General features: G+C 38.0%; 1 protein-coding gene and 2 pseudogenes across 4 annotated transcripts in view; all 3 read left to right on the top strand.

Annotated features, from left to right (window-relative positions):
• CTNNA3 (catenin alpha 3) overlaps window positions 1-27,551 on the top strand; it is a 1,783,100-nt gene that overhangs the window by 988,250 nt on the left and 767,299 nt on the right. The gene's annotated exons all lie outside the window — the stretch shown is intronic.
• Window positions 1,129-6,339, top strand: LOC104659542 (annotated as a pseudogene).
• LOC104659541 lies at window positions 26,050-26,832 on the top strand (annotated as a pseudogene). Its single transcript, XR_747603.2, has one exon. The product of XR_747603.2 is annotated as a 40S ribosomal protein S6 pseudogene (transcript).

Genomic DNA, 27,551 nt, shown 5'->3' with positions numbered 1-27,551 from the left:
CTCAAAGAGGTTTTATATTTAGGGTCACATTGCTAGTTGATTGAAGGTGAAATTTTCTACTGGATGTATCAGATCATATGTCCATGCTTTTTTCAATAAGATGAGTTGTCTTTACTTACATGTGAAAAAAATCTGTCTTTCCAACAGGCTACTGGGCTACTGGTTTTCAAACATACAGTGGATGAGTTCACGGCATGAGTTAAACATCAGTTACTCTATGTTTAAAGTTCTTCCTGGCAACAATTCTTGAAATATTTGAAGTCAGCCCTCATGTATTCCATATGCTTCCTCTTTTCTGGGGTGCATTTTATAGTTCCTTCAAATGGTTACTTTTAGCTCTTACATTGTCTGAGCCACTCTTTTCTAAATGCTTTCCAGTTTATTTTTTGGTAATACCACTCCAAGTGATGCTAAAAATAGAAGGTAGTGTTCTTGGATTGGCCAAACTAGCAAACTGTAACATGGGATTACCATCTCAATTGTTATAGGAACTTTATTAATGTAGTCCTATTGAATTAGCTCAGCAAACCACATTGTAGCATTCATTTCTGTTAAGTTTAAGGTTGGCATATAATTTTATATATTAATAAGTTGGTGAGATATTGGCTTTACATTTTGAATTATATTTATTCTTTCTAATTTCCTGCTTTATCCTTTGAAAAGAGCCCATGAAATTCTTTGTCCACTCTGATTTTTGTGTCCTGAAATTTCCATGTCATTACAATGAAAAAGAATCAAAGTATGGCTGCACTAAAAGGAGAGTATGTCTAAAATGTAAAGCACTTTGCAAAAGCACTCAACATACATTCTTTCTAGCTCTTATAGCTACATTATAATGTGGGTATTAGCATACATATTTTGCTCATTACAATTTAGTAATTTGTTCAAGTCCATAAAGAAAGAAGTTTAGAGGAGATGAATCCACCCATATCTGTTTTGTTTTTCCTGCAATGTCATAATGATATTGATAAGTATATGTTATCCTAAAGGACTAACTAATCAGAAATAGATTATAGAAAACACTCAGTGATATCTCTAGTATTAGGTCAACTTCCAAGGGACTTATGCAACACTTGTGCTAGAAGTGAGAGAGATGAAAATCATTGTATTACAATATCTGAAACAAACATGCCTGTGATTTGTGAAACCAGTGAGGTTTGCTTTCCATATCCAAGTTTGGACCGTTGCTTCATGCATCCAAAAGCAGATAGATCAACATTACATGATCTTGTACTTCATATAGCTCAAACATATTTGAATCTTCATATCTGCCACTGTGACCAACTGTCTGTATTTGTCTGGGAAGGTATCAAAAGTAGAGTAACCGGGCAATGTTATTATGCCAGTGTAGAATTGCTAGTGTATATTTACTCTTGATTCTAAGTTGGCAGATGGCATTAGAGCTCCACTTTACAGCACTTTAGCAATGATACATGGGTTTATTGTGTCCATCAACTTCATTTACCAGAAAATCAGATACCTGATCTTAACCTCGTTGACTCTGCTTAAAGGTAGACCCCTTAATTAAATCTTTCCCATATCAGCAATCCAGGTCTGTAGGAGATGGTTTGTAAATGAGTTGTAGTCTCTAGAAAAAGGCAAAGATCACCTAAAGCATATTAGTGCTAGATCTCTTAATATTTATTTCTCCAGATTTTTAGATCTTAAGACAGAAAATCACCTACAGTTGGCCTTAGTATTTGTGGGTTCCATATCCATGTGTTTAACCAACTACAGATGAAAAATGTGGCTAGGCCTATAGTAGTTGTGTGTGTACTGAACATGTACAAACTTTTCCTTTCTTGTCATGATTCCCTACACAATGCAGTGTACAAATAAGAACTGTTTGCATAGCATATACATTGAGTTATAAATTATAAGCAATCTAGAGATGATTTAAAGTAAATAGGAGGATGTGCATGGGTTTTATGCAAATACTACATCATTGTATATAAGAGACTTCAGCATCCATGAATTTTGGTGTCCATGGGAGTCCTGGAACCAGTCTCCACACTGAAACAGAGTAATGACTGTATATTTCTTCAAATCCCTTTACAATACTGAGAACAGTGCTCAGGCTATAGTACGTTACATATACACATATTCATTGATTACAGGTTTAACTTTCTAATTTATTGGTCTCAGAAGTAGTGAGATAAAATATTGAAACAATGATGATGTAGGGATTTTCACACATAATTTTAACTTCTCTTTCCAAAGTATGTTGAGAGTTTTTGTCCTAAATGTATATAGTATCAGCACATACATATATACACAAATTATTCAATGAAGCTTTTAAATTTTTAGATGATTTCCCCTTATCACTTAGCACATTTCTTCTCACTGTCAACTGGTGTCTGCTAAGGGAATGCAAATTAACTGTATTATTAATTTAAGTAAGACATAATTAGTAAGGTAAATCTTCTGCCAAAAACCACATAACACATTCCAGGGCCAAATATAAATGAGCTATGATTAGCCTGCTGTTCCCCTTTATTAGTTCAGATTAATGGTATATTCCCTGTGGGTATAAAGATGCACAACCATGTGTTTTCTAAGGGCCTTAGGACCATTTGCTAACTGCAATGGGAGCTTCACATCTCACTATCTTGTGAGGACTTCCTGGTATTTAATCAATGTGAGAAAGGAGAACAAGTATCAATTGATTAAAAAGCATGAATAGGGTTTGTAAGCAGAACATTTAATGAGCTAACTAAATTTTTCCACCAGTCAATAGCAAACATGGGCTCCCTTCATGCAAGCACTGCATCGTTTCTTCTCCTGCCTGGTACCATTATGCAGACTGTGAATAGCATTGTTTTCAGAGAGCACTTTCAGAAGCATTCTTGACTAGAGGAAACACAGGGAGTAGCAATCCATTAATGAAGCAGATTCACATCGATTAATTACATTCTGCTTTCTCTGTTCAGGCCTGTAGCACAGCTCCAGAAGGGGAAAAAATATGATGCAAGGAAGAGAAAAGCCCTCAAATTAAATTTTCAAGTCTGATTTGTGAGACTCCTCCGAAAAGCTAGGTTTTTTCTAATTTCAGTTATTTGTTTCTCTGCTTCCCTGACAAGGCTGTTCTAACACCGCCTGGATTTTGGCTTGTTGCCTGCCTCATTCCTTTCTTGGCTTGTTCTCATTACAGCACTTTTGCCTGATAGGAGTGAAGACCCTTGAAACTGGGAATCCAGACTATATAGAGCAAAACCTATTGCTGGCAATGGGCAGTTAAGAGACAACATAGCCTATTAACTGATGCTGTTGTTTTCTGGTAGCCATTGTGGGGCACTGCATGTGTGCCATTATTCACAATCAGGGTCATCATTCTAGTCCCTGCTGGGATTCATTTTTATCAAGAACAAGTAAGTAAGATGACTATAGAGTGTGCTGTGCAGTGAACTGGCATTTAGGATTTTTTTTTTGATGACCTTAGTCCTTCCTAATTGTGTTTTGTGGCTGTAAGGCCAAGTGATTTAGGCCTGTGTGTGTGCACAAGGGTACAATTTGGAGTATTAACTATAGTGCTATTGCTTCCATTTGTAGAGGATTGTAGGATTTAGAAAACTGGCCCTTGGGTAGGATGGTAGCAGCATCTTCCATTAATAGCCATAAAAGTCAGGAATACTTCAAAAACATTTTAAAAGATAAAAATGAGAAAACATATGTTACTAGAAACAACTATCATATATCTCATACCCTGCATAAAGAGAGAATCATTAACAGCTAATTTTATATTCAAATAATTATGAAGTTGTGGTCTGCAGAGTCAGCTCCTTTCTCTCCCCTCCTCTCCCTTTTCTTTATTCTTTCTTGCTAGACAGGATCAGGTTAAAAAGAAAATCCATGAAAACCAACAAGGGTGGCTAAGAAGCTAGAATGATAGAGCAGAAAAGGCCAGAATCACCTGGCCTCACACTGTGATTGGACAGAAGAGACACTGACTTTCCTGGAGTCACTTGAGTCTCAATCCTAAACAAGGACTGTGATGCCAAGCCTCTGTCTACTCAAGAACCACACTTCTCCCAACCCCCACAACCCCAGGACAGATCTGATTCTTATTACTCTACAGTTGCTTGAAACTTCTTATAAGTTTACAGTTGTGCCTATGAGCAAAGACTTAAAATGAAGACAGTCCTAGAGAAGTACCCTCAGGAATACACTGTTGATGTCAGAGCTTTAGAACCACAAATTTGGATGGAGGGTCACTGGAAAAAGTGACCACAGATGCAGAGTGTAACAGCAAGTATTAAGAGAGTGTGCGTGTGTGTGTGTGTGTGTGTGTGTGTGTGTGGTGGGGTGTGGGGAGGGAGTTGATAAACCTGACTTTGTATGGAAGGAATCACATCTGGCTTGAGTCTCCCAGTGGATGTCACTTCTTTTAACTTGTAGGTTTACTTACACTCAGAAAAATCTAGTCTCCCAAATTGCCTAGGAAGCTAGCACCAATTCTCTGTTTATGAAAACATCAACCACAGTTTAGCATTTTAATTGAAAGAAAAGATAGCTTATCAATTCAAGTTGGTTATAATACCCTCAAGTGCTATGATATGCTTCTTTAAGTGTCCTAATGTCACTCATGATCCATGCTCTTGAAACAGCATGACATAATGTCAGGAATGCTGAGTTTGGAGTGGAATATCTCTGTTGCACCACTTATGGTTTTTAAGGTTTTTTATTTCTCTTAATCTGTAAAATGGGTATGACATCATGAGGATTAACAGTGATGCCCATAAAGTGCCTAACACAGTGCTTGACCTCACTGGGGATTCAGTAAGTAAGAGCAGGTATTGTTTGTTGCTCTTGTTTTGTTATTAACAGCAGTAATGAAGAGCCCTCTTGCTGCTCCCACTTTCTGTTTTTATATGTCCCAAACATTCCCCAGCAGGGCAGCCTCTCTTGCTCCCTTCTGCCTGATGTCTTTTCTTAGCAACCCAGAATATTCATCATTCTTACCAGGCACCTGGAGGAAGGAAGCCTCTAGTTCCTCTCTGGTTTGCCTGGTTATCACAGCTTTCTCAGCTGAGCCTTCAGTGAGGAATCATGGTCCTTCTCTAGAACACTAGTTTCCAAATTTTATAGTTATTTATGCCCATTAGTAAAATGATGTTGAGGCTATACTCCTAATATATGTTTATTTATTTATAAATAATACATATGCACTACTATACTAATAAGTAAAACAAAGAAATTTTGTAAACATTGGAATGGAAATGGTACATTCAGTTGTTTTCTTATATGTTGTCATGGCTCATCTTGCACACCTTCTGGGGTGCACAGCTTGAAAAGCATTGCTCGAGGGGATTATCATGTTTTTGTAAATTAGACTGTCTTACCCATAAAGCAAGTACCTCAGTCATCATCCAGAAAATGCCTTCCACACCCTTTGGTCTCTTTCCATGAGGAAATCCCATAGCCTGTCTCTGCAGCATCTGAACTATCACTCTAGCCCTCATGCTGGCCCTCTGACCCAGTGCTTCTACATTTTGTCTGTACATGTGATTTGCCTGGGGACCAGTTCAAAATGTCTGTGGCCCATCTCAAACCAATTAAATAAAAATATTGGCAGGTGCAGGGCCCACCTCTGGGATCGTCCAGGCCTGGTGGTTTTGTCCCTAAGTGCCCGGCCGTTGGGGTGGGAGAAGGAAGGGAGGCACTCAAGGACCCAAGTTTCTTCATCATGGGGGATGTGGTCCATTGGTGCAGGAGCCCTGGGGGCTGCTGCCTTGGCATTGCTGCTGGCCAACACAGACGTGTTTTTGTCCAAGCCCCAGAAAGCAGCACTGGAGTACCTGAAGGACATAGACCTGAAAACACTAGAGAAGGAACCAAGGACTTTGAAAGCAAAGGAGCTATAGGAAAAAAATGGAGCTGTGATTATGGCAGTGCGGAGGTCAGGCTGTTTCCTTGTCTAGAGGAAGTTGTGGATCTGTCCTCCCTGAAACACATGTTGGACGAGCTGGGCGTCCCCCTCTATGCGGTTGTAAAGGAGCACATCAGGACCGAAGTGAAGGATTTCCAGCCTTCTTTCAAAGGAGAAATCTTCCTGGATGAAAAGAAAAAGTTCTATGGTCCACAAAGGCAGAAGATGATGTTTATGGGATTTATCCATCCGGGAGTGTGGTACAACTTCTTCCGAGCCTGGAATGAAGCCTTCTCTGGAAACCTGGAAGGGGAAGGCTTCATCCATCCATGAGTTTTCGTGGTGAGATCAGGAAAGCAGGGCATTCTTCTCGAGCACTGAGAAAAGGAATTGGAGACAAAGTAAACCTACTTTCTGTTCTAGAAGCTGCTAAGATGATCAAACCACAGACTTTGGCCTCAGATAACATATGATTGTGTGAAACTGCCCAACTTAGGGATAACCAGGGCCATTCACCTGTATTCATGGGATGTATTGTTTCCACTTGTGTCCCTAGGGAGTGAGAAACCCATTTATACTCTACTTTCAGTATGGATTATTAATGTATTTTAATATTCTGTTTAGGCCCAGTTAGGCAAAATAGCCCCAAAACAAGATGAACAAAAATCTGAAAAACTAATGAGGATTATTAAGTTAAAACCTGGAAAATACGAGGCTTAAAATTGACTGCTGGCCTGGGTGTGGTGGCTCACACCTGTAATCCCAGCACTTTGGGAGGCCGAGGTGAGCAGGTCACTTGAGGTTGGGAGTTTGAGACCAGCCTGGGCAACATGGCGAAACCCCGACTCTACTAAAAATACAAAAATCAGTCGGGTGTGGTGGCACGCACCTGTAGTCCCAGCTACTCGGGAGGCTGAGGCAGGAGAATCACTTGAACCTGGGAGGTGGAAGTTGCAGTGAGCCGAGATCACCCTGCCCTCCAGCCTGGGTGACGGAGACTCCATCCCCCCACCAAAAAAAAAAAAAAAAAAAAAAAAAAACTGATTGCTGTGCCTCATTACAAATGTATATGGTGTTTGAGTGCTGTTGCTTGAAATTATTTTTCTTTTCAGGTCTTCAAAAATCCAAGAAAAGTTGATGATTGACTTGAAGATTACAGAATTTAAGGTTTTTTGGTAAATAAATAAATAAATAGATAGATTGATAAATTTGTGGGTCTGCCCTGAGGCTGTGAAGGGCCTCTTTTGTTTAGCCCAGTGAGCTGTTGGACTGGAGTAGGAAACCATTTACCATAGGTCCTGATCAACACTCCCATTCTGGGAAGCTGAGGCCTCAGAGGCTACTGGAGAACAGGTCTTTTTGTTTTTTTTTTTCTTTTCTTTTCTTTTTTGAGACAGAGTCACTCTCTGTCACCCAGGCTGGAGTGTAGTGGCACGATCTCGGCTCACTGCAACTTTTGCCTCCGAGTTCAAGCAATTCTCCTGCCTCAGCCTCTCAAGTAGCTCAGATTACAGGCACCCATCATCACACCCAGCTTTTTTTTTTTTTTTTGTATTTGTAGTAGGGATGGGGTTTCACCATGTTGGCCAGGCTGATCTCGAACTCCTGACCTCAGGTGATCCACCCGCCTCAGTCTACCAAAGTGCTGGGATTATAGGCATGAGCCACTGTGCCTGGGCTAGAACAGGTGTCCTTTGCCTACCTTCCTTCTGTTTTCCTCAGTCACATTAGAGAGAGAAGGGTCTTGCTCCAAATCCCCTTCTGGAGAAGGCAACCTGATACAGTTTTGTCCAGGGCCCACCAAACCTGCACAGCAATGGCCCTATCAACGTATTGCACATGAAAGGATGAGTTGAGTTGAAGTTTTGCTTTGCTCTCCGGCTGTTTATAAAGCAAGCTTGGGAATCAACCAGAGTGGATGATTGACAGGAGGAAGGGAGGAAGGCATAAAAGGTGACTGCCTTCACCTTCTTACCTTCAGAATAGCCCTTCTATTTATCTCTTTTCTCCCTTCTTCTGTCTTTCATTTTTTTTTTTTTAACTGAAAGTGAGGTAAGGAGAGAGAAGGTCTTTCCAATATTTTCCTTAGCATCATGAGACATCCCAAATCAGAGTGAAATAAACATTTAATTACCTGGAGTGCTTGGGATAGGGTATTCTTCTTTAAGCTTGTATTTATATTTGTATGTATGCATTCATGTACATATGTTAGGAACTGCTTAATCACCAGGAAAAAGTTTTCCTTCCACTTTACCCTTTTCTTTCACTTGCTACTTTGGCACCCTTTGTGAAAAAAGCTTTCTAAAAGCCTGAATCCATATTCTTGCCTGAGAGGTGAGTTGAAATGCAGGCATCTAGATTAATATCTAATTATACTGGTGCTTAGCTGCTACCATTGAGGCCAAAAAACATGTCTCTCCTCTCCCACAGCAAAGTCCCTCTCTGTTATCTTAAGATCTCTGGGAGGCATATATTTGCATCGGAACAAAGTGACTCAAATATGTTTCTCTGACCTCCTCACAATGGTCTCTTGCCCACAAACTGTATAAGGCCACTGTAGGCGTGTGGCTGCAGGTATCTTCTGAGATGATCGTGCTTCTGGTTACCCTGGTCTCTTTGCAATATTTCTGGTCTTAGCAGTTTTTCTGAGGTGGTTCCCTTGATGCCTCATGGGCAGAAGCTACTGTACGGAGGATACTGTGTACTGGATCCTGGATACTGGATCAAAGAGTATTGGCTGCAGGCTGAGACTCAAATTGTTTGTTCATTAATTTGTTGAAATAATTGAGTATATCTTTCGCTCCTAAAAAGTCGAACACATATTATCAGATGATAACTTAGGGTCAGAAAGTTCAAATGGCTTGTCAAAGGTAACATACGTGGTCATAATGGCACTAAATGGAGGGCCAACCATGATAAAAATAATAATAGTAAACAAAGCATATAGAGAGATCAACAGACAGACAAATAAATACTTAATATAAATCAGATACTCTGTATGTGTCTATTGATGCACCAGGCATTGTACTAGAGACACTATTAAAATCACTATTAAAACATATATTTTATAATCAAGAGTCTTAGAATCTGATCAAGAAGGCAGACCCACAAGAAAACGATAAAATGCAATGAAATCAACATTGAAAATGGAGGAAAAATAAAGTTCTTAAGATCACAGGGCACTTAAATTGACTTGAGGAATCAGAGTGCAAAGATCTTTGCACAGCATATTTGGAGAACATTGACTGATTTGATACACTGAAGCCAAAGTATAAGTGCAGAACTGATAGCACAGATCATGAAAGATTGTAGTACATAGAAAGCAATGTAAATTAATGACATTTCACCACACACAGACTTTCTATATTATGTTAGTGATAAATGGTTGCACAAAAAGGGAAAATAAAGTTATTTGAAATGATTTTAACAAACAGTTGTCAGCAACTTAACAATCAATTGTCAAATCAATTGTTAAAATGATGTTAATCAATTGTTACGTGATTTTCATTTAACAAGTATTCATTGATCACCTGCTATGACAAGCACTGTTTTAGGCCTTTGGGGTACATCTGTGAACAAAATGAATGAAAATCACTGTCCTCACAAAGCTTACGTTCTCTTTATTATAAGTTTATTTTATATTATTGTATATTTTATTATTATATTTAATTATATTATAATTATAGTTTTATTATAAATTTATTTACTATAAATTACTATATATAAAAACATATATTGCTACACATAGTTTCACATATAATGGGGAATATACTGTATTTTTTGGACACTTTAAGAAATATTCAGTGTCGGCCGGGCGCGGTGGCTCAAGCCTGTAATCCTAGCACTTTGGGAGGCCGAGACGGGCGGATCACAAGGTCAGGAGATCGAGACCACCCTGGCTAATACGGTGAAACCCCGTCTCTACTAAAGAATACAAAAAACTAGCCGGGCGACGAGGCGGGCGCCTGTAGTCCCAGCTACTTGGGAGGCTGAGGCAGGAGAATGGCATGAACCTGGGAGGCGGAGCTTGCAGTGAGCTGAGATCCGGCCACCGCACTCCAGCCTGGGCGACAGAGCCAGACTCCGTCTCAAAAAAAAAAAAAAATTTTCAGTGTTAATTTTGAGTAAAATAGGTCTTTTGCCTCTTTTGCCTTAAAATTTAATTCTAAGATTTGACTCCACTGTAGTCAATTAACAATGGAGAACTATTAAGAAATTACATGCAAATGAAATAATATTTGCATTTTGGGAAGAGGACGCAAGGAGTGGAGTTGTTTGATAGGTAATGCCTGAGACTAACACTGAGGAGACTCATTAGGCTGCCACTGTGTGAAAAATAATTCAATAAAATAGGGCAATAAGGCAATTGCAACATTTAGGATTATTGAGACAGAGAGAAGGAGTTTAAAATCATTCCCAGGATTCTGCGTTAGATAATGAGATGATGAGTAACAGAAAACAAAAAGGGTTAATACAGGTGAAAGTACTTTTATATCCCTTCATTTAACGTTCACAGAAACTGTAAAAGTTTGGTGCCAGTGTAGCTGTACAACTTGTTGGCTTTTGTTTTTCTTCATAACTTTAGAAGACCTTTTGGTTCTGTCTGTAATATATAATCATGCCTTAAAGCTGATTACAATTTTCACTGTTAAAGATTCATACTTTGGCTACCTTTTCATTTATTACTCACAACCACAGACTGGGTTCATAAGGGCAGAGGTAGAAGCCATGGCTGAGTAGCCAGAGAATCTAGAGCTGCTGTCAGCAAATTCAATCGTCAGCATTCTCAAGGAAATCACCTGCTGGCTTATTAAAGTTAATTGCTTGCAGGTATCAAGTTCCTTAGCCAGAGCTATCAAAGTCGCTGTGAGAGAGGTGATTAAGACTGTGCTGGGAGCTTGGCAAAGCTGGATGAGTACCATCTCATGGGGTGTCTTAGCTTCAGGGAGACTGCTTCCTACGTCCACATTGTTTGTTTCTTCCTCCTTGCGCTTCCACCATCCCCTACACCTGTCCCCAGCGCATGCCAACTTATCCAGGTAATGTGTTAATTTTGATTCTCTAACATTTGACAGGCGTGTATTAAACATTTATTTCCAGCCTCAAAAAGCACTGAGATAAATAACACAGCCTCTGCACACAAGGAACTTCCAGTCGAGAATAGGAGACAGGCTTTTAAACCTATGATTATAATACTATGCCATAAATTCTAGAAACTGGTTAGTCTAACATACTATAAGAAGGTATAGAGATAAGGTATATAGTACATATATATGTTTACATTTTCATTATCTGCCTTTGGGGACTGGGATAAAAGAAGATGGAAATATTTACCTGTATCTGTCGGAGTCCTCCAAAACGAATTGGCTTACATGGTAGGGGCTGGCAGGTCTGAAATCTATAGCGTAGGTTTTATATAAACTCAGGCAAGAGTTGGTGTTGCAGTATTAAATCTGAAATTTGTAGAGCAGGTTGGCAGGCTGGAAACTCAAGCAGGATTTCTATGTTAGTCTTAAGGCAGAATCCCTTCTTTTGGGGGATACCTCAGTTTTCTGTTACTGTTTTTGTTTGTGTTTTTATCTTTTGCTCTTACGGCTTCCAACTTACTGTGTGAGGCCCACCTACATTATCGAGGGTAATCTCTTTAATTAAAGTCAATTGATTAAGAAATGCTCACCACGTCTGTAAAATACCTTCACAGGAGCATTTAGATAAATATTTGACCAGACAGCTGGGCACCAAAGCCTGACCAAGTTTTTTTGCTTTGGTAGGCCAAAGTCGGGCGAGGCACTGCAAATGTATAGAAGTTCCAACTCCAAGATATATTGAAATTATTCCCTAGGATAGCACTTTAAAATTCAAGCTTATTCCCAGGGTAAAGACATCAAACACCTAGGTAGTGCCATGCTTAGATCCAGGAAAGAAAGGTCTTTGTCATGGGCCCCATGCATTAGAGGGCCCCACATATGACAAAAACACAAACATAAATGCCTCTGTTACCTCACTTCTGGCCTACAGCACTGGCTCACTGCAATCTGAAACATTCACTCTCATGATTAATATTGTTTGGGCTACCAGAAAATTCTTCTCCACATTTTTTCTTACATCCTAGTGATGAAAAGATAGCAAAGCTCAAATGCCATAAACATTTGCGGTTTGAACTGCTGTCAACATGAGAGATGAGCATCTTATTTTGCAGCAGGGTAGTGGGGTGGGCTAGGTTTGAGCACTGTAAAGAAAATATACGTAAATTATTTTCAGATTCTTCCTTGTGGAATGAACACACCAAATCATTGCATAATCAAGGATTGTTTTCCTAGGTAGAGCTGAACATCACTTTTCTTGTGTCTGTTCATGTTTCACTGGTAGATTTGAAAGTCCAGACAAATTAGCATAGCATTTGTACATGATATGTGTATTTTGGATTATTAAATAAATCATAGTAGTCCTATAATTTTCTATATGTGGGGTTAGAGAAAATATGAAGTGTGCTACCAGTTCTTCATATTGGCAAGCAAATGGATAGTGGATGCTCAATGTTAAATGAGACAAAATTAAATGAGAAAATGTCAGCTTTAATGAAATATTCTGAAATTAAAATGTGATATTCCTTATATGTATTTCAGTTTTTGACTTAATAGGTAATTTGAATATTTAAGAAAGAATTATGAATTTTTAATTCATAATTATTTAATTTTTCATAAAATATATTTGAATTTTCTAACTTCAATACAATTTCATTTTAGTTTAAATCCTTTGGCTCATCACTGTCAAGAAATTAATTAAAAATCTTGACCACAGCAATGTAATTTTGATGAAATAAAGAGGAGGAATATAAATTTTATGGAATACTTGTGTGTTTATTAATTAAGCTGGTTTCATTTTATTACTTATATAAACATTGCCGGCCGGGCGCGGTGGCTCAAGCCTGTAATCCCAGCACTTTGGGAGGCCGAGACGGGCGGATCACGAGGTCAGGAGATCAAAACCATCCTGGCTAACACGGTGAAACCCCGTCTCTACTAAAAAAAAAAAATACAAAAAACTAGCCGGGCGAGGTGGTGGGCGCCTGTAGTCCCAGCTACTCGGGAGGCTGAGGCAGAAGAATGGCGTAAACCCGGGAGGCGGAGCTTGCAGTGAGCTGAGACCGGGCCACTGCACTCCAGCCTGGGCGGCAGAGCCAGACTCCGTCTCAAAAAAAAAAAAAAAAAAAAAAAAAAAACATTGCCATCTCAACAAGAGAATGCCCAGGTATGCTCTCAAATATTAAATTTAATATCTTTGACATTTTGCCAACTTTTAGTCACCTAAGAACTATTGCCTTACACAATACTTTTCATTTGTTATCAAAAATTATATATTTAAGGCAGCACAGTGATAGAACATATTTTATTAAAGTTCCTTAGTTTTTAAATAATTTTTAAATATTTAAACATGTGGTCTGTGGGCCTCCATTTCTACTGTTGGTTTGGGTCCTGCATATCTAGGAGTGGGCTCACCAATAAGCAATTGAGACAGCATCTAGGAGGGGGCATGAACATCCTCAAGGAGCCATGACTATTCCAAGAGATGGATGACAATCTTTAACTTGTGAACTAGGGGTGGGAGGATGTGAGGTGGGATAAGCAGTGCCCTTTCTATTTTTTCCTATGCCTCCTTGCCCAGTAAACAGACTTTCTTTCTTTTTAAAGAGCTGGATGTAAAAAAATTTAATTCGGGAAAATTATGTAGGTGGACCTGGAAGAACTGGAATAGGCTGTAAGTTATTGAAATTAACCCTCAGAAATCATTCTGAAAAAGGGGACATTTGAGCTCGATCTGGAAAGATGAATAGAACCCCTCCAGGTGGATGAATTGTGTGTGGGAAGAGGTGCACTAGGAAAAGGCAAAAAGGCAGAAAAAGCAGGTTGCTTCACAATATTTCAAAACGTTCATATGACTAAAACACTGGGTGGGAAGGAGGAAATGGAAAGAGAAGGGCTGAAATATGAGAAGAGAAAGGGTATTACACTTCTTCCCAAGAGCCTGGCTTTTATCCTTCAGAAGAGACTCATTAAAGAAGTTTTAAGCAAGCAAATGACATGATTGGTTTTGCCTTTTAAAAATATGACTTTAGAACCTTGGTTTTCAAATTTTAAAATGCATGATAATCACTTGGAGGGCTTATTGAAACACAGATGGCTGGGCCCCACCTCCAGAGCTTCTGACTCAGTAGTTCTGGGGTGGAACCCAAGAGCTTGCATTTCTAACAACTCCTGAGTGATGTGATGCTGCTGATGTGGGAACCATACTTTAAGAAGCACAGCTCAAAAAAGCAGAGGTGGATGGTGAATGGTTTAGAAAGATGAATCTACAGAAAGTAGACAAGATATGGGAATTAGTGCAATAAAGTTGGGAAAAATAAAGAGAGTTTTATGTAAGCAGTGATGAAGGGTCTAAATAAGAGTTTTAAGAAACAGTATCTAACTGAATTTGCAAGGTCTGGATAAGGAAGACACAAGTGTTGAGGATAAATCTGTATCTGGCTTGTTTTTGAAGGTATGGAAGAGCCCAGGTCTGTAATCTAGAGAAAGAGAGAAGAGAATGGATTTCCATGTGTAGTCATTGGTGTAAAGGTGCAACTTAATTGAATATCATGCAACAACTGGATTACTGAACTTTGGGTGTGCTGAACCAAAGAAGATGGAAAGTTATTTACTTTCAGAGTATACTAGCTCCATTAGAAGTTTGAGGTCAATATAGTTAATACATGAATGTTATTTATCAATAACAGTCAATACACCATCACGATTCGATCATTTTGGGTGTGGTTAAGGATTGGTCACCTCTTTGCAGAGTGCCTCAAGCCTTTTACTTAATTACTGTCTAACAAGGTAGATCTGTCAGAATGGGTATTTTTACTTCATTATATTCTATCATGTGATTTTTCTCTCTAGTATATCCTTCTACTTTAAAATATTATTTTAGGCTTAGCAAAATTAATATTACTCTGTTTAACAGGGGGCAGGATGCATGTTCACCCTTAATATTTGAATGAACCAGGGCAAGAGTATAAATGAAGGTGTCCCCTTCCATTTGTTGAAATACGTAAATATGTGAAAGTTAAAAACCAAGCCAACAAACTCTTAAAGAAAATGTTCTGTTCTTCTACCTTCACAAATAGAACTAAATAACTAAATTTTCAAAATATATGGAAGGCTATGCCTTCCATATAATTTAAACTTGGCAAAACATCAAAGATGGCTGGATTTGCTTATTCTGCATCTCTGGAATTTTGGTTGATGAGTGTGTGGTGATTTTATGTGTCATAAAATACAGACAGACATGGTTCCTACATGTTATATATTAATTCCATTATATTTCTTACATCATTTTAGTGAAATTACCAAGTAGGTTACTATAGTAAATTTTTACATAATTAATATTTTATTGACAGTAATGATTTAAAGGATTAAAATATAAAACATAATTGTATTCCAGTGCTCAAAATTTAAACATAGTTGTATCAAAAATATTTCTTCAAGAAAAATACAAAATTACAAAATTAGAAATGTTTACTTATTTTCTAAAAGGCTTTGCCAATGTAACTTTTAAAAAGATGGTACAAATTGGCCAGGTGCGGTGGCTCACGCCTGTAATCCCAGCACTTTGGGAGGCAGAGGTGGGTGGATCACGAGGTCAGGAGATCGAGACCATCCTGGTTAACGTGGTGAAACCCCATCTCTACTAAAAAATACAAAAAAAAATTAGCCGGGTATGGTGGTGGGCGCCTGTAGTCCCAGCTACTCAGGAGGCTGAGGCAGGAGAATGGTGTGAACCCGGGAGGCAGAGCTTGTAGTGAGCTGAGATCCAGCCACTGCACTCCAGCCTGGGTGACAGAGAGAGACTCCGTCACAAAAAAAGAAAAAAAAAAAAGTACAAATTGTGATTAACGCATACCCACACTCAAAATTGATTTAATTAAACGGGCAAATTTAAAAATAGTCTAATCAGTAACAATTTTATAATGTTTAGAATTCATTGCTTATATAAATATTTGATGTCACACTTCAAGAATGGTGTTTAGACCTATACATAAACATGTTTAAGAGTGACATAAATTGTTTAATATTGCAAAATATTCTTCAATCACCATGTGGAACTATTGTGACTATTGTAGGAACTGCTAAAATAAAGGATTAGAACAAGAAAAGAAAATACTTTGTATACCTGGAACATAATACCAAATGCAAGAAAATATTGCATCCATCTGAGATGATTTAACGAGTTCATTAATTTATCTTCTTCTCTTCTCTCAGTACTTCCGTTGCTCATAGTTTTTTCACAGTGGGAAACTGTCCTTCTTGAATCTAGACAGTAACACAACCCACAAACCTTCACCTTATTTGGGCACATTCCCTTTTTTATTTTAAGACTTTAAAGAAATGGGCAACAAATGTGGGGAAATATTTCCCCAGGATCTTAATGTTGCTATTCAAGGAATAACACACAAGAATATTTAACACACGAGAATGCTATTTCCTATGGCAATGACAGGACATAATGGAAGGTTTTCAGTGTCAAGTATCAATACTATTACCGTAGATACTTTAAAAGATAAAAATACTAAATTGTAACTTTCTTTTTCTCAGCACACTCCATTCAACTCCTTTCCCCTCTACAAGGTTTGATCTCTTAGAAATACCTTGTTTGATGGATAAAGTGCTCTCAGTAGTTGTTCAAATTAGATAAATCAAATAATACATTCCTTACATTAAAGTACAGAAAGTCCCTAAGGAGGCTGGAGTTGAGAGTAGAGGGGAGGTTAGAGACATTGGCCTAAAAGAGGAGTATGTAACGAGGAGGAGACATTATCTGGCTATCTAGAGGGGACTGTGTGAAGAAAGGAGGGTGTCCTAGTAGGTTAAGGCTGCTTTTAACAAAATATCATAGACTGGCTGGTTTATAAACAGCAGAAATGTATTTATCACAGTTCTGGAGGCTGGGAAGTCCAAGATTGAGGCATCAGCAGATTCCATATCTTGGAAAGGCCCATTCTTCAAAGACAATCTTTTTCCTGTTACCTTACATGGTAGAAGGGGATGAGGAGTCTTTCCGCGGCCTCTTTTGTAAGGGCATCAATTCTATTCCCGAGGGCTTCACCCTCATGACTTAATCACCCCCAAAGGCTCCGCCTCCTAATACCGTCATCTTGAGGATTAGGATTTCAGCATATGAATTTTGAGGGACATAAACATTCAGACTGTAGCAGAGGAGAAGGGGGAAAGGATGAATGTAGGTGGATGGAGATTGAGAAAGAAGGAAGAAGAGAAGAAAGATGGAGAAGGGTGTGAGAAACATGGCAATTAGGAATTTGTAATGTATATTTAAAAAATAGCAAGGAGTACAGTGTCACAGGAAGGAAGTGAGCAAAGGAGAGAGTAAGAGCAGCTGAGGACAGAGAGGTATCAGGGGACCAGTTGAAATGGGGTTTTGCAAGCATAATGAGTATCCTGAATGATATGAGATATTACGAGAGGGTTTTATTGGGAGGAGTGATGAGTTTTAAATGATGATTCAGATATGATTCGAGAATAGAATATAGGTGAACAAGGCTTGTATGAGAAAGATTCTGGGTTACTCTGAGGTTAGTCCAGACATAAGAGCGAGAATGAGACTCTGTGGTGGACCTGGAAGATGCCAGAACAGTTTTTATTGCTGTACTGTGACAGTGTTGCCAGGATATAATCTATTAGTAGGGAACCAGCAACCCAACACTGTGAATTGGGGTTCCAACTCTAGGTGACCATTTTCATTAATTTCTTTAATTAAGATCTTTATTGCTCACAGTGAGGACAAAAACCAAACAACAACAAAAAAGGCCTGCCGGGAACCACACTCTGAAACACTTAAAATACCAATCTGCTAAATATTGTCATATAAAAGAGATTCTCTGGTTAGAGTTACTTTGGGAGCCAAAACTAAAAAGGAAAGAAGCCATTAGTGATTAAGAGAGATGGGAAGTGAGGCAATTGCAGGAACCAAGGTGAGGGCCCTGCTATTGAATATTGCCAGAGGAAGAAATGATTTGAAAAGATTTTGGAACTTATTTCTGTCTGTTGAGAAGGAGAAATAAGATATGGGGGGGCACAGGCATTAGAGAGACCCAGATCATAGCAGCCTGCTAGCTTTGTGGTGCTCGAGCTTCCTGTGTGGAGTTAAAGCTCTGTTACCTTGAGGGTTTCAGAGAGAGGTTCGAGAAGTCCCTATAACGTAAGGAGGATCCCTTACTTAACGTCTTAGTATACTAGTAACCCAGAAGCACCCAGCTTTCCCAAAACTACCAGAGACACTACCTCGAGAGTGGTTCCTTGATGTTAAGTAAAGACGTAGGAAATAAGTATAGGCATATGAATGATGCTCACTACAGTTGTTACTGTCATGTAGACACATTATAAGGGTATGAGCTTATTTGTGGTACAGTCTAGCATAGGTAGCTGAATGTGAGATGTCTTTTCTATTTGTATCAGAGGAAATGTAAAATAAAATAATTCAGCCTGAAAATGTGTTGCTCAATTTTCAGCAAGATTTTCTTATGCTACTATAGAGCTCCGAAGGAAAGAAACACATTCCGGTGTGTCATAGCGTTAGTAAGCCAATGAAAGTTGACAGTATATTCTAATGTCTCATGCCATGTGTGAATGTGTTTGTGTGTGTGTGTGTGAGAGAGAGAGAGAGATTAAGAGAGACTGATTTGACATTTATGAATAACTTCTCCATATTTTATATTTAGAAAAAATTGCTAATCACTTTCAGCTGAAGTTAAACCATTCCTAAAACGGTGACTGACTATCTTCTTGAATAATATGGAAATATCAGAGCCAGCTGATTTGGGATAACAGCTCTTTGGGACAATGAATTCTTACTCAACATGCAGTCTACATGTTTGACTATCATTTAATTCCTCCCTCTTTACTCATCAAAAATTTTAAAATCCTGTGTTCTAAACTGCCTAGGGGAATTAACTGATATAATTTTGAAGTACATGTTTTTGGATATTCCTTGTCTTTATTGTGAATCTCAGCTTGTATCACATGTTTACTATTTAGCATTTGAGCATCTGCAGAGAACTTAGCACCATCCTTCCCTTTCTAAGATTTGCAGCACATATGTGGCTAATAAATACGAAGCTGGATGATATAGACAACTCCATTGGCTCTGTTTCAGCTCTATCACTGTTGGACCTTGACAAGAGGCATTAGGAAAATTTATTTTTGGTGTGAAGGAGGTTCTTGCTAGGTTTTGCCTAGCAAAAATGGGCACAGTCAGAAAAGATGGCTGGGGCCAAGGCTTGGGGAAGGCAACAAGAAAGAGTAAAAACTTCAGCCAAATATTCTAAATAGTAAAAACATAAGAAAAGTAAGAACTTTTGAAAGTAAGGGTTGGGTGCAGTGGCTTACTCCTGTAATCCCAGCACTTTGAGAAGCCAAGAAGAGCAGATCACCAAGGTCAGGAGTTCGAGACCAGCCTGACCAACATGGTGAAACCCTGTCTCTACTAAAATTTACAAAAATTAGCCAGGCATGGTGGCACACACCTATAATCCCAGCTACTAGGGAGGCTGAGACACGAGAATCACTTGAACCCGGGAGGTGGAGGTTGCAGTGAGCCGATATCACGCCATTGCACTCCAGCCTGGATAACAGAAGGAGACTCTGTCTCAAGAAAACAAGAAAAGTAAAAAGAAAAGCCCACCCAGTAATCCTAAATTATGTTGTTGAATGGGTAAAGAAGCAACACAGAGAAGTACAAGGAAGACAAAAGCAGATTGAATAATGGAATGAGGGACACCTAGGAGGATACATTATTAGAGAGGTTAAGTACTTAAATTCATGTATTTCATGATATATAGCTGTTTTTCTTTAACATTTCAATTAAAATTTCTAAAGTTTCTGAAGCTAAAGTTAAAGTTTGTTCTTTATCTTGCTGAAGTTTCTTACTTTTTTTTTTTTTTTTTTTTTTTTTTTTTTTTTTTTTGGTTCTTGTTCACAGTGAAAGGATGAATAAAGTTTCTTGAAGAGACTAATTGTGTATTCCAGGTCCTGTATTGCTTGACTATATGCAGAATATATGTTCTAACAAATCAGTTTGAGATTTGTGTCAATTGGTAGAAAATAGGATTATGTTCACTCACCAAAAATGTCTTTGAGAGTAGGTTTCCACACTGCCTACCTCGGGTGGCTAACTCTGAATCTTTCGATCTACAACTAGAAGAAAAAACTGCATAAACTGCTAACACATTTTTAAAGATTCTACAGCAAGGCATGGATGAAATTAGTAGTATATTTAAAGGATGTTCTATAGGTAGAAAGTGCTATGTGAATAAAGAAGTGGTATTATTTGCAACCTACCTGATGCAAACAGAATTACAAAACTGTAATTGTAACAAGCGCATGACAAAGTTTTCAGATTTATTTCAGTGTTGAATTATAAATATCTCAAAGAGTTTAATTCTTGCCTCAAACTATATTTAAAATTACAACTTTTAATGTATCTTAAAATATATTTGAATATATGTCTAGAATATATATTGACAACTTTAGGAAAAACATTATTAAAGAGTTTCATATATAATTATGAATGCTTTAGGAGCCACATATAAATTTTTCTAAATTCAGCTTAGCTTATTGTTAAGATTTCTTCATAATATTATTGTGAAGAAAACTTTATTTCTTCATTATCACAAAGATAGGCTAATTCTTTATCATCACAAAGATAATGAAATTATCTTCATTAAAGATAATTTCGTGTACTCTAAACAATCTAGGCCATTCCATCATTCTGGCAGCAGAGCATGTCATTAATGATAGATAAAATTTGAGAAACCAAATGTTCTATCAGTTAGAAAATGATTTTCTCAAAAGGGAAAGCCAACTTTTGGAGTATCTAGTGTCTTGACTCTTTTAAATTTCATTCATGATTATAAATAGTTTTAAATATTTTAAATAAGTGTCAATCATGTGATTGCCCATATAGAAGAGTAGGAAAACCTTGAAGAAATGATTCTGCTGTGACCTTGAGATGCTTTGCAGAAAAAGAAGTGGAATGTGTGAAGACACCATCTTCCACACTGGATTTGCCAGTGACTGCTATTGCCCTAAACACATCTTTTCATGTTTCTGGATCTCAATTCTCACATCTATTTATGAGAGTGTTTGCCAGATAGCGTCTAAGAACCTTTCCAGTTTCAACATTCTATGTCACTACAATTGGCCTTGATCTCAAAGGATGGACACATTGACACACCTAATTTATTTTTATGAGTATTTCATTAGGGGCAAAAGCAACGTATAGTGTTATTAGCTTCTTTCTTAATTTCTAATAGCATTTCAAACATCATCATTGTATATTTCTTACTACAGTAGTGAAATTTACACATTAGGGTTCTGATTTGGTTAAAGAATGGGAGGCTCATAATCAACCATGTTTGCTGGTATTGTACCTATCCACACCTCTTAATATGTATTTCCTATTTTATAAGCCCAAGGAGTCTTAAAGAGTGGGCACTGAAATGACCATGTGTTACCTACATATAAAAACATATGTACTAGTTGATCTCGTTTCAATTCTTGTTTGTAATAACCAACACCAACTTTTAATATAATTCATACTTTTGTAATCAATATTAGTCAGTGGAGAAGTAATGAGGAATAAGTATTTTTATTTAATGGTAGTCATAAACCCAGGTATCAAAAAATAGATGCTTTTTCTCCAAATAATTTCTGTTTTGAGACAGAATGGCAAAAATTAAACCTTAGCCATTTGGCAGCTCTCTAATTTATGGGGGTTTCCATATTGCCAAGGGAGGATGACCTTTATGCTTCCATTTCATCTGACATTGGCTGAGACTCATTATCCTTTCTAGTCATTCGCCCATGCAAGTTGCTACTGAATCAATGCTTGTTCCTGTCTACAAGTCCTATCTCAGCTATGTTAAGGCCCCTTTTGGAAGATGGGAGTCATGTTCTTGTGCCACATCCAAGCACAGGAAATTCTATGGACTGTTGTAGGTCCATCAAAGGAGACACAGAGCCCTGAAACAGACACAGAGCAAGCCATTCTACCCTGAAATCTCATTTCCCTACATTCTAGATTTTCACAAGTTCATATAAAGTTGTGTATAAGGTTCTGCTGCTGTGTTTATGAGTTTGGTCTAGAGGAAATGAGGCCTGGGAGACGCAAATGCCAGATACTTCCTGGTCTTTACAGGGCCTAGACTTTTTAACACTAAAAACTTCTAGTGTATATCACTTGGTGAGGTGATAAGTATAGAATAAAAGCTCACTAGAGTTGGGGAAAATAGAAAAATGGAAAAGAAAAAACATGGGTTGATATTTCAAAATTATTATCCCACCACACAATGATTAACTCTCTATAAATGGCATCTATTTCCATGGTAGTGGTGAATTCCCTGGATAAGGAAGCAGAGACTGAGAATAGTCAGCAAAACCTTACAACCTTATGAGGGATTTCTGCATTGCCTGGGTGGTGAGACATGATCAACTTTGGGGTCTCTTCTGGCTCTAAATTCAGTGATACTCAGTAAAAATATTATTTGAGAGAGCTTTATCTTTCCTGAAATTTCATGACAGCTCTCTGACCTCTTGTTATGGGCCGAATTGTATCTCTTCCTTCCTCCTCCTCATTCATATGTTGAAGCCCTAACTCCTAGCACCTTACTTGGAATGAGAGTGCATTTGGGAGATAGGGTCCTACAAGGGGTAATTAAGACAAAATGAGACTTCTAGGATGCGACTTTACCTAACATGACTAGTGTCCTTATAAGAAGAGGATATTTGGGTACACAGAGATTCCAGGAATGTTAGTTCGTAGGAAAGTCCATGTGAAGACAGAGCAAGAAGGCAGCCACCTGCAAGCAAAGGCAAGAGGCCTCAGAAGAAACTAGACCTGCTAACACCTTGATTTTGCACTTTTAACGTCTAGAACTAGGAGAAAATAAATTTATATTGTTTAAGCTACATCCAGTCAGTGGTGTTTTGTTTTGGCAGCACTGGCAAACCAAAAAAGCTCTGTATGATTGTCACATCTAGACCTTGTACACTATGCTCCCCAGGAAAGGCTCTTGCCAGAGGTGATGTGTTTTATAATTAGTGGCAAGAATTATTTTTAAATATATGCTTGGGATTTTCCTGTTTCTATAAAGTTTATTTGTACCTTTTATAGTTCTTCAGAAAAGAGAAATCAGCTAAGACCCTAGACTGAGTGACTTTAACATTATGACAAATGAAACGATTGATATTTCCTACCAATTATGACTGAATACAACAGAACACTTTGTCCTAAGTAAATCTGTAAAACATTTTGAAAAGGCTTAAGTGGATTTCAAAAGTGCTTGATAATAGCTTTGTTCTAAGGAGGTACGATATGAAGACTTGGAAAGTGTTGTCTGTAGTGATTGTTTATATCCATCGTAGTTGCCTGGTTAGTTAACACCAGCTGACACATGAAAGACAGTTTTGAAATAGATAGCTTGCTTTTCTACCACCCTATCACTTCTTTATTATCCATGTATTTCCACCCAAGAAATTGGTACTCTGAGTTAGTTTCTTTTCTATTAATATTAAATGAAGTGTTTCTATTAAATCTCTAGTCCAAGGATGTAATCTTAAGGATACTTGGTGCTCCCAACATGTTAGAATCAATAGGAAAGACATTTATGTATTCCTACAATTAAGATGAGGAGCTAGGAAATAATTCAGGAAATCTTATTTAATTTCTACCTTGCTAGATACTATACATGATACACAGAATGTAAGAGGGAGCCCTGCCCTCAAAGATTTTATGATCTAGTTGCTAAGACAAAAAAAATTAAAATGTAATTATTACAAAAGACTGTAAAAGTGTCCATGCCTAAAATGCACTGTGGCCATCATTGCCTAGATATTAATTTTATAAGCTGTTCTTTCTCCATACGTTGTGTACAAAGTGGATGTAGGTTAAATCAATATGAATGCAGCTTTTATAGATATTAATGATGTTATAGTAAGTTTTTCTAACTGAAGTTTGTTTTACTGATTGAAAAATACCTTCCCAATATTTTTATCTGGTAACTCTAAGATAAATAAGGAATTTTCAAAGGGTGGCTTATTTTTTATTTAAGCATCATTAAATGCTTAAGTCGGACACATAAGTATTCTTATTATTTTAAACATTCACTCTGTCTCTTTAGTATTGATATCTTTTGTAATCTTCCTGTGTGTCTCTTATATTCTCTGCTAATTCTGTTAGCCATACATATTATAGTATTTTGCAATGTCTCTTTCCTACTAATGTTTTTGTATTTTCAGTCTTGGTTCTCCTTCCTGCAAATTTCACACTTCATTCTACTGAAACACTCTCTCATTACTGTGACTTCAAATCATTTTTTCATTATGGTGTGGACATTTACAGACAAACTGAAACTTCTCTTTTATTTAAACTGTTGTGACCCCCCCACCCCGGTTTTCATATGGACTGCACGGCCGGAAGAACTATGTATGCATTTATTCCTCATAATCCAGTATTAATTTTTAGGGTAAAGGATTATCTTTCTACCAGTGTTATCAGGAAGACAACAGCCGAAAAAGCAAGCTGACATTTTCCTTCCTATTGCCATCAGTTTAAACAACAGATTATTTTTAACTATTCTTATTTAACTGATTGAGGCAGTAATGGCTTCTGTGTGTTTTTTTGATCCACTGCTGTTTGGTGTGTTTATGTACACAGTCAATAATATGCCCAGAAATGAGAAAAATCTCTGTCTTTGGAGACTGAAAATGTTCCTTCAGAAGATGGGCTAAAAGTGGGCCTTGTAAGACTTGCATAGGAAGAGCAGTGGAGCCATGTGGTCCAATTAAAAAAAATAAGATAAGCTATCTTTTGAGAACAATGAGTAGATTAATTGCATGAAAGCTGCATTTAAGAGCGAGTATAAATATTTGTTGAAAGGAAGGAAGGAAGAAAGGAAGAAGGAATGAAGGATGGAAGGAGACAGAGAGTTGCCAAGGGAGGGACAACTGGTTTATTTGGATAGACTGGAGAATTTCAATTGTTTTTTGTAGGCAGTAGTAAACCTGGGGATGTTCTTGTTTCTGTTGCACACTGATGATGTATGAAATACTGTTCTAGAGGCGGAAGAGGTTTACCACAATAATTTAAAATGTCACAACGTGAAGTATGGTCAGAGACTGATAACAGAGGGAGGATAATACACTACTTGAGTAAAGATTTAGCTGAGAAGATGTATTTGCTATGAAGTGATGTCAAAGATGACTGGCTTGAAAATACTTGTGTCTAGGAGAATTGTGTTGCTTAGGATTAGAAGGGATTCCTACTTTATAGAGAAAAGTGAATATTTTTGTTTCAAAAAAGAGGTGGGAAGATATAGCTGAGCTACAAATGAATAAAGGGCTAAGACAAAAATCAGTATAACCATGGGTACTATTTAGTACAGACAGTATTCTTAAAAGGATCAAAAAAGAACATGATAAAAAGTAAAAATGCAAATTGAATAAAATAATATAATTTGTTAAAGGAAGGAATATTATGCTTCCAAAGAAAGATGGAGTAATAAACAAATACACAATTATGTTTAGAGACATCAACACCTCAATCTCAATAACTGATAGAGCATTCAAACCAATATATTAGTTAAGGATGTAGATGACTTAAATGGCATTACTATCAATTTAATCCAGCTGACATTTATACCGTCCAACAAAGAAAATTCAAAGCCCAGATGGCTTCACTGATGAATTCTACCAAACGTTTAAGTAAGAAATAGTACCAATTACCAATTATATGCAATTATTTTTCAGAAAATTGAGCAGAGAAACTACTTCCCAACTCGTTCTCTGAGGCTGACACTATCCTGATGCTAAAACCAAAGACATTATAAAAAATTAGTAAATATATGGATCGATATGAATATAGATGCAAAAATTTATTTTTAAAATGTGGGCAAATCGAATTCAACAGTATCTAAAAGCTTAACATATCCTAATGAAACAGGATTTATCACTAAGAATACTAGGTTAGCTAACATTAAAACAAATCAATGTAAGTTTACCGTAGTAACAAATTAATAAAGAAAACCATATGATTCTCTTTTCCGTGGCGCCTCGGAGGCGTTCAGTTGCTTCAAGATGAAGCTGAACATCTCCTTCCCAGCCACTGGCTGCCAGAAACTCATTGAAGTGGACGATGAATGCAAACTTCGTACTTTTTATGAGAAGCGTATGGCCACAGAAGTTGCTGCTGACGCTCTGGGTGAAGAATGGAAGGGTTATGTGGTCCGAATCAGTGGTGGGAACGACAAACAAGGTTTCCCCATGAAGCAGGTGTCTTGACCCATGGCCGTGTCCGCCTGCTACTGAGTAAGGGGCATTCCTGTTACAGACCAAGGAGAATGGGAGAAAGAAAGAGAAAATCAGTTCGTGGTTGCATTGTGGATGCCAATCTGAGCATTCTCAACTTGGTTATTGTAAAAAAAGGAGAGAAGGATATTCCTGGACTGACTGATACTACAGTGCCTCGCCACCTGGGCCCCAAAAGAGCTAGCAGAAACCGCAAACTGTTCTCTCTAAAGAAGATGACGTCCGCCAGTATGTTGTAAGAAAGCCGTTAAACAAAGAAGGTAAGAAACCTAGGACCAAAGCACCCAAGATTCAGCGTCTTGTTACTCCACGTGTCCTGCAACACAAACGGCGGCATATTGCTCTGAAGAAGCAGCGTACTAAGAAAAACAAGGAAGAGGCTGCAGAATATGCTAAACTTTTGGCCAAAAGAATGAAGGAGGCTAAGGAGAAGCGCCAGGAACAAATTGCGAAGAGACGCAGACTTTCCTGTCTGCGAGCTTCTACTTCTAAGTCTGAATCCAGTAAGAAATACGATTTTTTGAGTAACAAATAAATAAGATCAGACTCGGAAAAAAAAAAAAAAAAAAGAAAACCATATGATTATTTCCACAGACAAATATATGACCAAATTCAACTAAACACTAGGAATGGAAAGAAACTTCTTCAACTTGATAAGTGGGGTCTATAAAAAACAAACATCATTAGAGCGGCAAGACTGGATACTTTAAGATCAAGAATAAGATAAGGATGTTCACTCTTTGTTTTTTTTTTTTTGCTTGTTTTTGTTTTTGTTTTTTTTTTGAGACGGAGTCTCGCTCTGTCGCCCAGGCTGGAGTGCAGTGGCTGGATCTCAGCTCACTGCAAGCTCCTCCTCGCGGGTTCACGCCATTCTCCTGCCTCAGGCTCCCGAGTAGCTGGGACTACAGGCGCCTGCCACCTCGCCCGGCTAGTTTTTTGTATTTTTTAGTAGAGACGGGGTTTCACCGTGTTAGCCAGGATGGTCTCGATCTCCTGACCTCGTGATCCGCCCGTCTTGGCCTCCCAAAGTGCTGGGATTACAGGCTTGAGCCACCACGCCCGGCCAGGATGTTCACTCTTACCACTTGTGTTCAGCATTATACCAGATGCTCTAGCTAGTGCAATAAGGAAAACACTGAATGAATGAATGAATGAATGAATGAATGAATGAATGAATGACATCCAGATTAGAAAGGAACAAGTAAAACTTTACAGATGACATGAGATCATTTATGTAGAAAATATGATGGAATCTACTAGTACAGGTTGAG

This window comes from Rhinopithecus roxellana, chromosome 11, assembly GCF_007565055.1.
Source record: "Rhinopithecus roxellana isolate Shanxi Qingling chromosome 11, ASM756505v1, whole genome shotgun sequence".
In the NCBI taxonomy this organism is placed as follows: Eukaryota; Metazoa; Chordata; class Mammalia; order Primates; family Cercopithecidae; genus Rhinopithecus; species Rhinopithecus roxellana.
The sequence above is the reverse complement of the archived record's forward strand: the minus strand, read 5'-3'. Positions and strand labels throughout refer to the sequence as shown.